This window comes from Tyto alba, unplaced genomic scaffold (genome assembly GCF_018691265.1).
Source record: "Tyto alba isolate M040663 unplaced genomic scaffold, T.alba_DEE_v4.0 Super-Scaffold_41, whole genome shotgun sequence".
In the NCBI taxonomy this organism is placed as follows: Eukaryota; Metazoa; Chordata; class Aves; order Strigiformes; family Tytonidae; genus Tyto; species Tyto alba.
Genome location: NW_024881317.1, coordinates 1,709,733 through 1,724,544, shown reverse-complemented (window position 1 = coordinate 1,724,544; position 14,812 = coordinate 1,709,733). Strand labels below are relative to the sequence as shown.

Genomic DNA, 14,812 nt, shown 5'->3' with positions numbered 1-14,812 from the left:
CTAATTGGTGCTAATTAATCCCAGCAGCTCCAGACGCGCGCAGGAGGCACAGCAGGTCCTGGGTGCTGCCGATCCCACGGCACGAGTGACAGTGGCCGGGGCACCGTGGCTCCTCTCAGGCTTTGCAAGAGCTTCATTTCTCCCCACTCCGCTTATTTGGGCCTCAACATCCCCTGTCCCGGTCCCCTCCCAAGCTCCTTATAGTTTTAAGCATCACCTCTGCGCACATCGAGCCTTCCTCTTCCACCACCAACTCCCAGGAAAATGTTGGTTTTTTTTTTTTTTTTTTTTTTCTGGGAAGAGGTCACCACGGTGGCTTCTTCTACTGGCTAATGTCATTATCTCTACATTAATTGTATTAACCTTTCTTAGTTTCCAGCCCAACTCACAGCACATGGTTTATTTTTAAAAACAGATGGTTTTTAGAAGAACATCAGAGGACAAACATTTTTTTACAACTTTTAGTGTTCACTTGTTACCAGATCCACTGATATTTTATGGGAAGGCTCAGCACTAGAATACAACTCAGTAATCTTTCATCAGACTCTTGGCTGAATAATCTCCTTATAAAAAGGAAATCCTTTGTTTATTGGCAGAGTACTTTTCTTTAAGAGGAATTGGAAATGCATTTGGTATTGGCTTCAAGTAGTTTTAATTCAGCAACAATAAGTTGGTGCATTTTCTAATCTAACGGCTGGATAATTCTGTGCCTGGGCTGTATCCTGCTGGTTTCATTCCCATGTAACCAGGAGGCAACGGGCTAAAATTCTACGTTTTCTAAGTATTGCTTCTCTCATCTCCAGTGATGGGGATCTTTAAAAATGTGAGAAAGTGCCTGTGTTTTGTGGCTGGTGCAAGGGCGTGCAAGGCCTGGTGACGTTAGCAGGGATGCTTCAGTGCCTCCTGGTACCCTGCACCCCTGAATTTATTTTGAATGGGTGCCATCAGGAGGGCGGTTTGCTCGGCGGTGAGAAGAGGAAGCGGGATAAAATTACACATATTTTATTCCTGTGTCAGTGACCTTGCAGCAGCTGTTTGGGTCCCGGTTTGTGGCTGCATGGTGGGACACCGGAGTCCTAAGTATCCCTGTGCATGAGTGTCACCTCCAGTCTGGGCCACCCTTCTTTTGCCTGGAAAATGGAACAGACAGCTCTGGGACAAAGCAATGGTCTCTGGTGTTGTCACTTGTCACTGTCTCTAATAGGGCAGACAAAAAAAAAAAAAACAAAATAAACCCAAAAAAACCACCTGGTTTTGCATGTGAAGGGGAACAAGCAGTGGGATGGACCTGTATGGATGCTATAGGGCCCTACTGCCATCCCCAGCGGGGAGGGAGCAGGCGGGAAGGTGCAAACCCCCCGCCGAGGGGCAAAGCCGGGATTTGGGGGCAATGCCTACGTGGGGGCCGCGCCCCCCCCCCCCCCCCGCCCCCCCTGCAGCGCCCAGAAACCCACCCTGGAAAAAACGAGACCTAGCGCACTCCCGGTGTGTTATACACTGGTTTTACTGGTCGCCACCGGATTTGGGGGACGGACTGTGTGCAGGGAAGCCCCCCCCAGGGTGGCTGCCACCCCCCAAAGAATCTGGGGTGGGGGGGGGTGGGGGGGAGTGGGGAGCAGGTGCCTGCCCAGCTCCTAACAGGGAAACTCGGTTTGGCAAACCCTTCCAACCGACCTTTTCTCCCCGGAGCTGGGCGTCCCCTCCTTGTTCTCCCGTTGTCCCCGTCCCCCCCCCCCCCCCCCCCTTTTCCTTGGCTCCCCCCCCCCCCCCCCCCCGCGGGAGGCGGCTGCTCCGTCACGGCGGCGCGGGCTGACATCACCAGCCCCATCACGGCCGCGCCAGGACCGATCGCTTCGGCTACTCGCCCGGGCGGAGGGCGGAGGGCTGCGGGGAAAACACCGCAGCAACATCCCTCCTCCTCCCCCCCCCCCCCCCCCTTTCCTTCTTCCCCACAGCCTCCTTTTGCTTCCTTATTTTTTCTTTTCCCCCCCCCTTCTTTTTCTCTCCTTTCCCTCCTCCCCGCACCCCTCCGCGACTTCCCGCATGACTGTCACCAAGGTAAGGACATCTTTCCCCCCCCTCCCCCCCCTCGCCGCCCCACTGCCCGCAAGGTGCCTCGCTGGGGGCTGCCACCCCCTTTCCCCCACCCTTAATCCAGCTTGCTGCTTTTCCACGATTTATCTTGTATTTTATTGTTTTTCTCCGCGTCTCCCGCTTGCTCGGCCCCTCCGGCTCGCAGCCGTGCTGCATTTTTAACCCTTGGAGCAGCCGGCCGTGGGGGGGGGTGGGGGGTGGTGGTGGAGGGGGGGGTGGAGGAGGGGGGGGGGGGCGCGGGGGAGGGCTGAGCATCCCCCGGGGCGGACCCCGCTTTAAGCCGCTTGTCGGCAGATGCTGCCCAGACCTCTACAGGTGGCTGGGGGGGGGGGCGGGGGAAGACCTCGGGAATGGGGCTGGGGGCGATTATGGAGATGGCCGGGGTGGGGGGGGTGGGGGGGTTGTGAGGTGGAAGGGGCTCGGCAGCGGCTCAGCAAACCCACTCCGAGCAGAGCTGCTGGGGGTGGGAGGCGATGCGGGGCCCCCTTGGCCCCCCCCCCCCCCCCCCCCCCAAATCCGCCCTCTAACCGTCTGCTGGCCCAGCCTGAGAGCCGGGCTCCCCCCAGTTCGCTGCCGGTGCTGCGGAGGGGAAGGCTTCGCTTTCTGAGGACCTTTTCCCATTCCTCCCCATCCCCGCGATCGCCGAGTTCATCACCCCCCCCCCCCCCCCCCCCCCCCCGGCTCGCCTCATCCCGCAGCGGCTCGGGGTCGTGCCAGGGTGCATCAGACACTGGGGTGGTGCGGAGCACGCAGCACCCTGCTGAATTAGTGCGGGATATGGCACGGTGTGGCAGCGACCGGAGGAAAAGGGCCACCTCCGGGCGGTGGGAGCCGTGGGAGCTGGATCCGCTTGGCCCAAACCCTCCTTCTCACTCCGCAGCCCCGACATGACGACAGGGACGTGTGGATGAGCCTAATGGTTCATCCACTCAAGAGGAAAGAGCAGCCCCCCTGCCTTGGGAAACCCCCCCCCCCCCCCCCAAAAGCAAAGGGCTGCCTGCCCCCACGATGGGCAGGGTCTGGATGGGTCCCAGTGATCCCAGGAATGGGACTGCTGGGGTCCCTGCGGGGGGTTCGGTGCCACGCTGCTGATCGGGGCCATGGCACAGCTCCGGGGGGGGTGTGGGGGATGTGGGGGGCATAGCTTGGGCGTGACACCGGATTAACGAGCTTGCTGCGCACAGAGTGGAAGCAAACAGGACCCGAAGCTGTTGTGGTCCTTCTCCAAGCCCGGAGGTGGGATGCGCCCGGGGAGGGCGGCGGTAGCTGTGGTCTCTTTGCTGCTTTTCCCCCCAAATGTCGTTGGCCTCCCTGGCAGGAAGGCTGACGCTGGTGTGCGCCCAGGCTCCCCAGTGAAGCGGCTGCCGGGGAGGAATCGCTCTCCCCCGTCTTTGTCCTCAGCAAATAACTCGCATTTTGCCTGCTTGGCTTTTGCTGGGTGCTCACCGGCGTTTGGTGGTGGTGGGTATTTCCGCGCACCTCGTGCTGCGCGGGGCCGTCCCGCAGCCCCTGCCAGCTCCACAACCCCACCAGCAACCGCCTTCAAGAAAAAGTGTGTTTCCAGCTCTTCTGGGTGCTGAGAGAGGGATTGATGGAGGGACCTGAAAGGTCGTTTGGGTTAAAAAAACTACAGACTCACTGATACCAAGTCTCACACTTTTAAGCCGGGCTGACTAATTTGTAGTGCTCATTAACGGATTTTTTTTTTTTTTTTTTTTTTCCTGAGTGCAATTAGATTTACTCAAAGCTACGTTGAGCAAAGGCCACAGGGCTGTAAGGAAAGCACCTTCAGTAGGACGGGGAAGGACCCTGACATTAATTTTCAGGGAATGGAGGTGCAAACTGGGAAGACCTATGGCATGTGCACAAAGTATGCTTTTTCCTAATGCACTGTAAAGCTCTAAGCTGTAGATTTTATTTCCTGCAGTACGGACTATCCTGATGCAAGCTAAACTAAACCCAAGAGCAGGCTCCTGACCTGCCACAGCGTCAGTGTTGGGGTCTTTCCAAGTCAAAGTCGAGGCACGGACCCCAGCACCGAGGTGGCGAAATTGTCCTTCACACACCGGTCCTTCAACTGGGCGTGAGGCCGAGTGTGGGCCAGGCCGATGTGGTGAGGGACAAAGAAAGTGGCACGAGCACCCGTGGGAGAGGAGATGTTCTTTCTTCTGTGTGGTTTTGGCTACCAGGGGTTAGTGCGAGGTGGGAATTCCGGGGAAAGCCTGGTGACCCAAGGCTGCGGGGAGCAGGGGGGGCTTGGGGACCCATTGAGGGGGGGGCAGGCGAACTGAGGAGCCCCAGGGGACTTCTGGGGTCTTCTCAGCCTGCCCAGGAGCAGGTGTCTTACTAAAACCAGTAAAGCCCACAGCTCCCAGCGCTGTCAGGCACAGGCATTTATGGCATTCCTGCAACAACTCCTCCCACGCTGGGGCTGCTTCCCAGGCGGTGCTGGAAACAGGAGCCACGGGTGGGATTTTACAAAGTTTGCAAATACTCCTAGGCAATTCATCCTTAGAGGAAAACTGATTTAAAAATCAGGTCTGGGTGCCTAACTCCAGGCAGAGCTGCCCTTGTGCAAGCCCGAGGTGTGGAGAGGCACAAAAAGCTTTTATTGGTGGGGGGGGTGGGATCGTGTGTGTGTGTGGGGCTGGGGAAGGCAAGGAGGGGACAGAAATATCTGCTGTCAGTATGTGAAACAAGCTGGTTTCATCGGTGTCCCAAGCCACCCCCTTCCCTCCCACAGGAAGAAATACGAGCAGCCGCAGCGCATCCCCAGACCTCGCTCTTTTGGGGGAGTTTGCTACCCGGGAGAGTTTAAGCAGGTTATAAATAGGATGGAGAAGAACCGATTGAAATGCAAAAAGAGCCCACGCCCCATGCTCAGGGAGCTGCCCAAACTCTGTGAGACCTCCGTGGCATCGTGGCACGGCCCGGGCTTGCTCCAGGCTCTGCAATAAAAGCCACCGAGGTGGCTGAGAAGCAGCTGTAGGAATCAGGAGCAACTTCACCCCGGCTGTGGATCCGCTGGTCCTGCAAGAGTCTGGGGCTCGGGTTTGGTGTCTGTTGCTTGCGATCAGAAAACCAGCCCAAACCGTGTTAAGTGTTAAAAAAAAAAAAAAAAAAAAAGAGGTCCGCATTACGAAGCTAAACAAGTCGGCTTGCAAAAGCAGTGGGCAAAAGGTGCTGGCAGGCCTGGGGCTCGTGGCGAATGGGGAATTTCTCGACGGCTGTGGTTTACCAGGTCTGGGTGAGTAATTCCTCACCCTGGATGACTTTGTGATTGATAGCAGCGAGCAGGAAGAGCACGAAGCCAGGCTGATGGCGGGCGGGCGGCGCGGGGCTCGGGGGAGAAGGGATGTGAGTCACAGGATGAAGAACAGAGGTGGGAGGAAGGAGCCCATGGCTGGGCTCTCTGAATTTATTTACCCTCAAAAGGGCAACGGGATCTTTGGGGAGACTCCAGTGGGAATCCTGTGGTCGGGGAGGGATAGACAAATTTAACCTCCGGGCAGGGGTTGTGCTGGATGTATTTGGGCAGGCAGAGGCATGGCACAGAAGCCCCTTGGTATGGCAGTGGTGCTTCCAGCTCCCACCCATCACCAGAGGCTGTTTCCAAAGCCCTAAATATAATTAACCATGAACACAAGTTAGTGGGGGCCTGGGGGCATGTTAATTTGGGGAATACAGTTTTAAAATGACTGGAGGTTTTTCTAAAAGGCGCAGTTTAAAAGAGGATGCCATCTGGGAGGTCCCGCGGCATGCATTAGCCTGAATTATCCTATGGTCTCCTCTGGCTTTATTACGTATTAATTGGCATTAGTCATTGAGCCACGCTGCCTAAATAACGGCTCATCCTCATAGTTCAGCAGGCAGATGAAGCCAAAAGCAAAACCCAGAGGGGAGATTGCAACTATGGCCTGTTGTGATCAAACACAGTAAATAAATGATGCCCTAACACGGGGAAATAGTAATTACCGCAGAGGCCCTTGATTGGGGGGTTACGGTTACAACGCCGTGATGTTCCTGGTGGCAGGTCACAGTGTCCTCTGCCTTGTTGGTAAGGGCAGATTTAGAGTGTCTGGGGCAAATGCTGATCCCATGGAAAAGCTGATACTGGTTCAATCAATAGGAAGCTTGACTGAAGGCACTGGGCCATGTTATCAGGGAAAATGGCTTTGCAGAAAGTAGGCTTTGCACAGCACAGCTTGCCTTTATTGCTGGGGAAATAATGGGTGAAGTCTTCTCCGGGTGGTTTGCTAAAAAGGAATTTGATGAAGCACTCTGTGTGCTCTGATGCTCGAGAAACAGCTCCAAAGAACATTAATAAAACTCACGTTAATGGCTTAGGTGCGAGCTGACCAACACCTCTGGAAAACAGATTAACGGGATTTATCTTTGCGTGGGGTTTTGCTCGTGGTGTTCGGATCGATGGGGCGTGAGCCCAGTTGGGGCTGTGCACTGGGGAGCGGGGCCAGGTCCCCACGCGGGACCGAGTGTCCCAGCCAGCGGCTGGCACAGCGCTGTGACAAAGGGCAGATGCTCTTCCCGGCGGGAGAGGGGCAGTGGTGAAGGCAGACACAACCCCGGAGGGCACGGGAGGGGCAGGGCTTTCTCTGCCTCTTGCTGCCTTAAAATCCGCGTCTTTTTAGTTGGGGTTCAGCGACGTGGCAGACGGAAAAGCTCGCTCGTTTGGGCTGCTCAGGCAGACACGGCTCCTAAATAAGTAATTGTGCAAAATGGATTCCCGAGGTGGGTTCGAGGCAGGTAGGGAGGGACGGTGGCTCTTCTGGAGGAGCTGCTTTGCGGGACGTGATGGGTGGAGAGCATGTAGTGGTGCGTGGTCCCACAGCTGGAAGGAGGTAAGGAGGTCGCGATGCTTACCAGCTGGACCGGGATGGAACAAGGCAGTCAGCACTGAATTGTTTATAAAGGACAGAACAAGTCCCCTTGTCTCCCACAGTGGGGATGTTCACTCATCTTTAGCTTTGGTGGGATTTCTGGGGGTTGGGAAGAGGCATAACGGGCCGCTTTGAGTCTAAAAATGGAAGCTCCCTCTTTCGAGAAGTATTACTCTCATCAAAGGCAACTTGTCTGCCCTGCGGCTTTTTAATGAGTTTTAATTGAGATTCAATGCAGCATTAATCTGGCGCTTTAATATTGCCTGTCTGTGGCCAGCAGGCTCGCTGGGTGCTGTAATTCATACCCTGCAAATGCAATGCAGGGTCACACACACACACACCCACCCCCCCGCTTCTTCTTCTTTTCATGGAAATTTTATCAAATGATGAATAGTTCAATTCATTACCCAGCTCGAAGAGAGCACGAAGGAGTTGAATCCTGGATTCCTATCTCCCGAGTCAGTGTGTCATTACCCAAATCTGGCAGCCGGCAAAATCTACATGACGGAGCCAGCTGCTCGAGTCCCCCACAAATCTGTGAATCCCATCGTTCCCGAGCTGGGAGGGGACCAGTGCCAAGCTCAGCTCCCAGAAATCCCGCGCTCCTTTGTTCCTCGCAAAGCTGTTGGCAAAGCCCCCTCACTGCGACTCTCCAGTCGGTCTGCAGAGCCTCGAGCATCGCCGTGAAAAACCCCGGGAGCAAAACTGCCCGGGGACAGGCTGTGCCAGGGCGGTGCTGGAGCAGCCAACATGTTGCTTGAGTTGCAGGGAGTGGAGAAATAGGGCTAAACCTTTCAGACCCGAGCCCAGACTGGGGTCCTGCCGTGGCGTGCAGCTGGTGAGCACGGCCGAGACCCTGCTTGATGGGAAACCGGGGCGTCCTCGAGCAGGGCAGGGTGGCAGCCGCCTTGCTGCACCTCAAAAGGAGGTTTTTCCCAACCTGTTGCTCCATGCTCACCTGAAAGGATGGCTGAGGAAGCGCCTGCTCCTGCTCAGCACCGGGACAGGAGCTGTGCCTGCAAGCTGCAATGCGCTACCCTCCCCGTCTGGGCGCCGACTGCAGCCCCTGTCCTGATGGGATGCGGACCTGGATTTTTCCCCTCTTGGAGTGGTGGTTTCTTCCACCAGCAACCCGCTGTGAAAATCCCTCAAACAAGGTGTCGGGCCTTATGGAAAAATCCTCACCCACCCCCCTGCGCCGAAGGGTGGGGAATAGCCACGCTCCAGCCAAAAAGCCGGGGAAGCTGCTGGGGCCAGGCTGGGGATGTGCATGTGCTGGTGTTGGGGACTGGGGGGTGCCAGCACCCTGCAGTGCTGGTTAGTTTTGGTAACAGGAAGGACCTAAAAGGCTGGTTCCTGGGGTTGTAGGGCTGCTGGGGCTGTCACTGAAGCCTGAGCTGTTAGAGGTGCAGGAATGAGGGTCCTTTTGCAGCCACGGCCGCCCCTCTGGACAGCCCAGCCCCAGTTGCCTTCTGCTCAGAGCATCCCTGCTCTCCGCCTGTACAATAGCTGCTATAAATTCCCCAGAGAATAATGACCTCTCTGTCCGTGCACAGGACCATCCCTGTGTGCCCACCCCGAGGCACGCTGGCCCTCACAGGGCTCTGGAGTGAGGGGGGGGGGGGGGCTCATCCTGACCCTTCCACGTGGTCGTGGTGCTCGGGGGGTCCCGTGGCTGCAGGCAGGCTGGGGCCATCCCCGGGCCAGCACCCAGCACCCAGCGCCTCTGCACCGGCTGCTTCGGGGCTCGATATCCCCACTGCTGGAGGAGGGATTGCTCAGCCCACGCTATGAAACCCCTGCTCGCAGCTGGGATAAGCAGCAGTTTCGCTGTGCGGGGCTGGGGGGTTGGTGATGAAAGGGGGGTGGTGGGGGGGGTGTGTGGCTGGAGCTAATCCTAATATTAAGAATTAGCTGCCTGCAGCTGCACTGGCACCGACGGCTGCACCCCGGTGCATGTTGGCACCCAGAATTTCTCGAGTGTGTTTGGTGGAGCCGCGGTTCGTGGCCGGCGGGGGGGCTTGGGGCGGGCGGCAGCGATGCTGCTGTAACCAAACGGTTTCCCTTTCTTCCAGGGTCGAGGAGCACCCACGTTTCCCTGAGCCCCACGTCCATTCCTGGGTGTCAGGAGGTGCCCGACCAGCCCGCGGAGCAGAGCAGGGCAGGTGAGGACCCTGCGCCGTGCCCGCACCCAGGGGGGAACTGGAGAGGGATGGAAACAACCCAGGGACACGGTGCCATGCCCGGGGTGGGGGTCTACCACCATCAGCCCCTCTCGGCCATCCCCAGTTGCTCTGCAGAAAGCTGGTTGCATGTCCAGAAAAGCATTTTATTTATTTATTTATTTATTTATTTTATCAAGAGGAGTGCAGCAGCTGCCGCAGCTCCCCTCCTCCCCAAATTTGACCCAAAGAAGCGCTGTCCATCGTATGGGAGCAGACCCGTGGAAAGCTCAGTCCTTGTGGAAAGGCTGAGTGCTTTAAGTGGCCAAAAAGCTGAATGTACAGAAATATTGCTGGGGTGAACGCGGGGGAGGGCTGCGGCGCGCAGCGAGCATCCCGCACTGCGGGAGGCCGGGGGGGTTCCCCAGCTCCGGGTGGGTTCACCACGAACCTCTGGCGAAGGTTTGGCTGCTCTCATGATGATTTGAAGCGCAAAGAAACCCGATTCTAGAGCGCTGTGTGCTGAAATACAAGGGGAAATAGGGAAAAGGCGAGGTTTGAGGCTCTGCTGGGTGCATGGACATCGCGGGGCAGGGGCGGAATAGCGCAGCCGCTCCTCCACGAGCTTCCCCACGCTCTTGTTTCTGCCGGAATAACAAGTCTCCGGTTCGCTTCGGTGGATGGTTTCACTCTTCCTGGGAGCTGGTGATACAAGGCAGGGTTGGTCCGGGCTCCAGCCCCCCGGCGGGCACCGCGCAGGCTGGCAACGGGGGAGTCAGCGCCTCCCCCATCCCGGCCCCGGCCGTCCTGTGACCTTCATCCACCCGGGCTCTGGCACTTCCTCGCGCTGGCCAGGAAACGGATTTCTGAAGCCTGAAATATTTAGAAGATAGTGTTTGTTTTTCTTCTTTTTTTTTTTTTTTTTTTTTTTTCTTTTCTTTTCTCGTCTTTCCTTCTTCTCTTTTGGAAAACATTTGCCCCCGACTGGGATAAACTTCCAAAAAAACCCTTGCGGTTTTGTAAGCTGTCCAGGAGCGAATGGCTCCGTGCGGGAGCGGCTGGGATGGGAAAGGAGCCGCCAGAGTCGGGGCTGTGGGATGCTGCCTCGTGCCCTGAGGAGCAGCACCCCGGGGTGCTCATTCCTGGGGAACATTTTGGGGCTTTTGGGTGGCAAAGAGCAAGTGAGGGAGAGGTGTCTGAACTGCTCACCCGTGCACTATCTCCCTGCTTTAGGAAAGTCCCGTTTGCCAGGAAAAATAAGTTTCTATGGTTCATGTCCTGTAAAAAGCTGGGGCTTAGTAAGGTTTTTTTTCAGGCTATCACAAAAGTAGAAGCATTAGTGCCCCCGGCAGTCCTTTTTGCCCTGATTTTTTTTTACCCACAGCATCTTCCCAAGCAGTTTCTTACCCGTGGGGTCCGGCAGCCGCCTGTGTCCCCACTGTGCCCCAGCCCCTTCATACCTGTGCGTGTGGCTTTTCACTTCTTTACCATTAAAAAGCAGGTGAATTATGAGGGGTTGGATTGATGATGTCCTCCCACCGGAGGCTTTCTCTTGTTATACAGGCAGCCCCGCTTATTCTGCTTAAAATTGTTGGATCCTGGCTGGACAAAAATGTGTTGTAATGAAGTCTCTTGACTCAGTTTTTTTGATGATGTGTGATGCGATGTGAAATAACGCTCATGGACGAGCGCCTGGCTCAGTTACCTGCTCATCTCAACATGTGAAAAGAGACTTTTTTCCCCTCTCTGAGTTTCCTAAAAACCTCTCAAGTTGGGAAGAAGCATGCAATATTTTTGCCCTCAAGGAATCATTATTCCAAGAAGCTGGAGGAGGGTAAAATCCTGTGGTCAGTGACCTAGGGCAGCTCCGGGGGCCAGAAACGCTTTGTGCTTCATCAGGATGTTTCCACTGGCTTCGCGGGGTGGGAAGGAGTTGGGAAACAGAGTGGGAGGAAAATTGTGCTTGTTTACTGAATTTATGGACGAGCGTGAGACTTGTGTTTCTTCTCAGCACGTGGGCCCAGGAGAGGTTTGGTTTCCCTCCCCCGGAAGGTTTCCTGGGGAGAAAATGGTCCAAAATGGGGCCCCTGCCAGTACTGTGAATGCTGGTGCCAGGGATGCTTTTTGCATCGTTCCCGGGAGGTCTGTGACATCTGGGGGACCATGTGAAGCGCCCGGGGAGGGTGGGAAGCAGCACCGTGGTCGAGGAGGGATGGGGACTCGTGGTGACAGCCCGGCCCCATGGCCAGGAGACATCTGGCCTCGCTTGGTGCTTTTGTTCCCAGCGGCTTGGGAGGAGGAGAGGCTCTTCCCAGGCAGTCAGGGGTCTCTAGAAAGAAGAAATCGTTGAAAAGTTGAGCTCCAGGGAAATCCCAGTCACTTCCTTCCAGGCTGGAAAAAACTCAACTGGCAGATACCGCTTCAGAAATGTTCATCTGTCTTTTGTCCTTTGTTTACACCATGTTAATGGGACTAATTCTTAATATTTGTAAAATCCATCTACTGCTTTTTACAAGTCGGATTAACACGGAGCTCCGCCTCTGCTCCTTGTCTGTGGCATTCTAAGGATGCACTAAGGACTAGTGGCATTCCCAAAGTGAACCGTGCCTGATAAAAATCCCACCTCAGGGCCCCCCTCCCTGCTCTGGGGTCACTGTCAGGGAGCTGGCGTGCACCCACCACCCCAGTGGGTGCAGAAGCAGAGATCTGCTCTGGCTCTTGGCAGCTCGGCCCCACTTGGGGGGACCAATTCAGAGCAGTGCTGTGGTGGTGCTGGGGGGTCTCATCCCCTTGGGAGCTCTGCCCTGGGCTCTACGACTGCCTGGTGTCCCCGGTCTCCCTTCTGCCAGGATGTTGCCCCAGTGCTAATACCGTCCCAGCCCCCTTTTAATCGTAGCATTGTGGCTGGGTGCAGGGTGCTGCAGAGCACCCGCCGAGGTGCTGGAGGGCCGGCGCAGGGGAAAACCGGTGCAGGAACATCTGGATTTGCACCACAACCTTGGGAACCGCCTTTCGGATGCCCCCCAAACGCGCCTCTTGAGGGTGGCCGCTCGTATCTCGCCGTCGGACGCGGTGTCAGCGGGGTCTGTCCCCCCTCCGCTGCCGTCCCGGCTGGTGGGGAGAGCTTTTGGGGGGTGGGGGGTGGGTGCAGGGGTGGGGGGGGCACCTTCCTGGGGCGCAGCACGAGCGGGCGGTGCCAGGCCACGTCAGCACCGGCGCTCCGCGCGCCGCAAGGCAATTCAATCCGTCGGCTGGCCGTTCACCCTAGCCAACAGGGGAGTGCAAAACCCCGCGGGTAAAAGCACAGCGAATTCAGCATCAGACCCCAAGCCCGGGTTTTTTGATGCAACCTTAACGCCACGCTTGGCCCCGGGGGCTCTGCCGAGCCCACGCTCTGCCCACGTCCCCGCGTGTCGGGGCTCCGCCGGGCTGGCAGCATCCCTTGCCACGGGGCAGCCTCTAACCTGGGTTGCTGCTGCTGTGGGGAGCTGTCAGCGGGGTGTTGGACGGGGTGAGACCTGAGCTATGCCCCACACCGACCCCCCGTCACCTCCGCTCCCCCCCCACCCACCCCACAGTAGAGTTTTTAGCTTTGCCATGTGCTCTGCGAGCTCGTCCCCGCCGCTGCTCCCCAGCCGTGCCGGGCAGGGTGAAGCCCAACGGGACGGCGGGGAAAGGAACGTGACAGCCTTTGGGATGGGAACACGTTCTTTTTTTCAATGCCCCACTCAGTGCATTTATTCCGGTGTTTATTAGAGCCCCAAGGTGTTTCCTGTGGTGGGTGCAGAGCTGAAGCCATTCGCTCAGCTTCCCTCTGCCGCTCCAGCTGTTTGTGCCATCAGCCAGATGCATAAATAAGGAGAAAACAAGGAGCTTTGCTGGTTGCTGTAGGATTTGGGTCTCCCAAGTGTTGTCAAGAGCAGGCTGAAGGGCTCTTCCCTGCTCGGTGGACTGTGTGTGTGTAAAGGGCTGGTGGGGACGGGGGAGCCGGGGTCTCTCGTCAGTGGTGTGGACATGCGCGAGCCGTGGGACAGATGCTCGAGGACCATGTCCTGCCAGGAGCCGGTGAAAACGGAGCCGGCGGGGTGGGATGGGAGTAGGAGGACCCTCTCCCTCCCTGAAGAGGAGCGGGGGGCTGCTGGTATTTCATCCTGCCGTGGGTGCAGAGTGTGCTGAGGGACGCTGCCTTGCGCAGCATCAGCTGGCAGGGCTGAGGGCCGGCGTGCCCGTGACTCTGCGGGCTGCTGAGCTCTGCCCAGCGCAGTGCCCCGGGGCTCCACGTTCTGTCAGTAAAGCAAAAATGATGCAATCGCTTATCAGCTTTCCAGGGGATCCAACCCATATCAGGACCAGGGAAAAAAAGCTTCTTCCCAATGAGGAGACTCTTTTCTCTGTTCTTGAACATTTATAACTAATTTAGGTTATGTATAATTTTTCTTTTTTTTTTTTTTTTTTTTTTTTTACTGAGGGATCGAAATATGCATGGAAAAACTTGGTCGGAAAGAAGAAGCAGCTTCAAGATGCTGATGGCATGTGGGGCTGTGTCCCTGGTGCTGGCAGCGGAGCACTTCCAGGTGGCATCTCTGCCCATGGGCAGCCGTGGAGGGGCTTCCACGGGTCTGTGTGAGACCCTGGGGCAAGCAGAGCTGTGACCAGCCCCGGCCCCGGCCCGGGAGCCACCGGCAGCGGGAGGTGGATGAGATCCCAGCACCACTGGTATCTTAGAGTCATAACTACCGAGCCATCCAAACCATAATAGCTGCGTGGAGGCTTAATGGGGAGCTTTATTATCGGCATAGTTACGCTGTAATGGGATGTGCAGTTTCGTCTGTCTCATAAATACCCATAATCTGCTTTTTAGCGGTCGATACATAATCCTGAACTGACCTCATACAACTATTAAACCCCTTCTTCCCCTCCGGCCCCTGGAACTTTCTCAGCCTGGCAGGATTTGGTTTCGGGGCTCTGATGGTCGTCGCCGCTGTGCTGCTGCGTGGTGTCAGCCCGGCCCGGGCGCGCGGGGGGGGGGGCTCAGGCCGACGTCCCCGCCGCCTGGGGACACGGGCTGGGAACGTGTCAACGACCCGCAGCCATCGGCCTGTGCCGGATTTCACGTAAACCGCCTTTTTTTTTCAAAAGTCAAGCCAGGCCTTCTGGCAGAGAAGCCCCAGTTTTAAAACGGAAGCCTTTGGAAGTGGCGGCTCCGAGCAAGATGGGAGCCCGTACCTGGCTGCGTGAATCGATGTTGCTTTACATCCCGCTGCTGATCCCAAGGTTTCTGGACAGGTTAATGAGCACGTTGACTGTGTATGAGTCAGGCAACGTGCCGTGTACGTCAACGCATCATCCATTCGCTAACGGTCTCAGGAGCAAAAACTAGTGGTGTTGGAATTACTTTGTTCTCTAGAAGAAAGTAGGCGGCGATGCGTGATGAACGGGGCTGGCGGTCGCCGGGGAGGAGGAGGTGGGGTCGGTGTGACGGCTGCTGCCAGCAGCTCGGGGGGGCTCAGCCTCGTGCCCTGCCACCGGTGACGCTCCGGCTCGTGCAAAAATTACCCGGGAGCAGCCCCGCGGGGGTCGGATCCTGCCCTGCGTTGCCCAGCGCCGCGGCGCGGAGGAGCAGGAAGGGTTTGTGTGTTTGATCTCAGCCTCCCGGGA

General features: G+C 57.0%; 1 protein-coding gene across 4 annotated transcripts in view; it reads left to right on the top strand.

Annotated features, from left to right (window-relative positions):
- The first annotated feature begins 1,803 nt into the window (after positions 1-1,803).
- Positions 1,804-14,812, top strand: part of CORO2B (coronin 2B) — a 43,260-nt gene continuing 30,251 nt past the window's right edge. For 3 of the 4 annotated variants that reach the window (XR_006166570.1, XM_042803872.1, XM_042803870.1), the window contains exons 1-2: positions 1,804-2,058; positions 9,068-9,157. The gene's annotated coding sequence lies outside the window, so the exon portion shown is untranslated. Of the gene's footprint in view, positions 2,059-8,804; positions 8,825-9,067; positions 9,158-14,812 lie in introns of those variants that run through there. The other variant, XM_042803871.1, reaches the window with a different exon arrangement.